A 3,121-nucleotide genomic window follows, 5' to 3' on the forward strand; every position below is an offset into this window, starting at 1 on the left:
TTATTTCTAGATCCACCTGCCTGCAATATCTCCACTGGACATGTAATAGGCATCTCTAACAGAACATGTTCAAAACTGACTACTTGATAGATCATGCCTCCCTTCTTCTCCCCTAAGTTGCTTTTGGCACAGACTAAATGAGGGATTCTTAAGCTGGAGCCCACAGACTCACATAGGGATCTATCAGTAAAATTCAGGAGATCATGTTTTTATTTTCACTAATCTCTAACTGAAATTTAACGTTTTCTTCAATTATCAATGTTGTATAGCAATACTTTTTTACATGTCTTCTTTAGAAGTCAGATGTTTCTATATCATATTATAGTTGTTGCAAGTATCTTAAAATATTGTTAAACTCACCACTACTTCAGAATTATGACATTTATTAGACCTGCCACTAGATATTATTATTGTGTTAGTGAAGAAGACATGTATTACTATGTCAAGTTTTAAAAAATATATTGATAACGACTTTAATATTATTGGGTTTTATAGTAATCCTAATTATTGTATGCATTTTATGCTTACCTGGCTTCTAACCTGTTATATTAGTTTTGCCTGTTTTTACATTTCATTTAAATGGAATCATACATTGTATACTCTTTGATTTCTAGTTTCTTTCAACCTTGTTAATGAGATTCATCTAAGTTCCTGCCTATAGTTGTGTCTTGTAGAATTTGAAAAAGCATGACAAGTGACGCTAAATTAATTCCTCTTGTATGATATCTTGCCCTATTTGAGAACTGCTACTTGAAAGTTGATTAAGTGGTAATTTTCTGTTTTTGATATAGCCTGAATATACACTTTTCATAGGTCTGCATGTAGTTTGGTTTTTAGAGCACACTGTACATATTCAGTGTGATAGATTTTTTTTCTCAGATTAAATTTGTGACTAAAGCAAAATACCACTGTCAACAAAGCTATTTCCATTTTATGAACTATATTTTTCTTATTGAAAGGCTTAGAGAGGGATAAGTTATACTGTTGTCCTGAGTTTGAAATTTCTAGCTGAGCTTTTGATTTAGGACAAGAAAATCTAAATTATTCTTGTATCTGGGGTCTCTCAATTATAATTTCAGAGAATTGGATTTACTGAATAAGTTTGTTTTCATAATCTTGCTCTAATGTAGAGCTGTACTTTCCAGCTTTTGGAGAATTATTAGACTAGCCTATTTTTATCAGTAACATCTCCTTGCCATTGGACCTGGGTGTGGTCAATGCCAATGTTATTCAGCAGTTTTAATGAAAACTGTTAAATATCTCTTAAGCAATTATTCAAGCCCTTTTGAATATCAGTTATATTTTGAAAATCCTAAGCGAATGTCACTGATACTAGAGTTCATCAGAATTGATTTGGAAGAGGAGAGGACTTAAATAATTTAATTCTGAAAATACTAAGAATTGGAAGAAAGAATGCGAGCTACATGTTCTGTTTCTGTGAATTTACTGATGGGGTGTAGTTGTTTTTCTTTCGCTTCTCATTCAAGCAGTGTTTAGTATTTGATGCATGTGTTTGTGAATGAGTATGTTCTGTAAGGTCCTGGAATGTTGTTAGTAGTATGTGACTTTTCAAGCATCTCTTTGAACATAAGCTGATTGTTAGATTTTATTACTATCATTTATTTTAGCAATGTTTTATAATAATGAAAGCCATTAATCAACACATTGTCTACGAACAGGCTGGAAGTGAAGAGTACTTGGCTGTATCATAGAAATATTTCTTGGTAACCCTTTGGAGTATATGTGGCATCAGTTAAATTTTGAAGATAGAAGCATATTATTTTAAGTATTTCATGTGTAGAAGCTTTTTTTCTTTTGAAACGGTCTCGCTCTGTCATCCAGGCTGGAATGCAGTCATATCGTCTTGGCTTACTGCAGCCTCCACCTCCTGGGCTCAAGCAATCCTCCCACCTCAGCCTCCCAGGTAGCTGGGGCTACGGGCGCACACCACCATACCCGGTTAATTTTTGAAGTTTTTAAAATAGAGACAGGGTCTCACTATGTTGCCCAGGCTGGTCTTGAACTCCTGGACTCAGGCAGTCCACCCGCCTCAGCCTCCCAAAGTGCTGGGATTACAGGCGTGAGCCATTGTGCCTGGCCTGATTTTTAGCTAAAAGGTTTATACAACTATCAATGATTTTTCATTTGGACATTATCATTTGATTTTCTGCTATGGCATGTCAAAGAAATTTTCTGTGGTCTAGTTTTGTTGATGAGAAGTCTCGTGCTATTTGGATTCTTCTTTTTGTGTAGATGACTTTCTAACTCTACTTTTACCCCCAAAAGCTTAAATAAAATGTAATTGTAGTACAAAAAGCACATAAGATAACATTACCATCTTAACCCTTTTTAAGTGTACAGTTCATATCAGGCCATGGTTGCTGCAAAAAAGAAAAATAAGCATACAGTTCAGTAGTATTAAGTATATTCACATTATTATGCAACAAATCTCCAGAACTTTTTCATCTTGCAAAACTGAAACTCTATTCCCATTAAACAATAGCTTCCCCTTTCCCCTTCTACCCCCAGTCCATGGTAACTATCACTCTACTTTCTGTTTCTATGAATTTGACTGTTTTAGATACCCCATATAAGTGGAATCATGTAGTATTTGTCTTTTTGTGACTGACCTGTTGTCCATGTTGTAGCATGTGACAGGATTTCCTTCACTTTTTTTTAAGGCTGAATAATAATTCATTCTATGTATATACTACATTTTGTTTATCCATTCATTTGTCATGGAACATTTGGGTTGCTTCTACCTCTTGGCTATTATGCATGATATGGGTATTACGATCATGAATGTACAAATAGAAATGCCTCTTTGAGATCCCACTCAATTTTTTTGGATACATACACAGAAGTGGCTTGCTGGATCATATGGTTTTTTTATATTTAATTTTTTGAAGAAGCGCCATACTGCTTCCAAAAGCTTTTAAGTTTTTTTAAATTCTTGGCCATCTGAAAGTCCATAATGATCTGTCTAAACATGGGATCTCTCCCCTACTCTGCCTCTCTGCCAAGCAGTAGGCTTTGAGTCTGAGTATTTGTATCGTCCCTCAGCTCTGAAAAATTATTTTTGTTTTATTGTTTCTTTGATAATTTCACTTCTTCTCTATTT

This window comes from Piliocolobus tephrosceles, chromosome 15 (assembly GCF_002776525.5).
Source record: "Piliocolobus tephrosceles isolate RC106 chromosome 15, ASM277652v3, whole genome shotgun sequence".
Taxonomy (NCBI): domain Eukaryota; kingdom Metazoa; phylum Chordata; class Mammalia; order Primates; family Cercopithecidae; genus Piliocolobus; species Piliocolobus tephrosceles.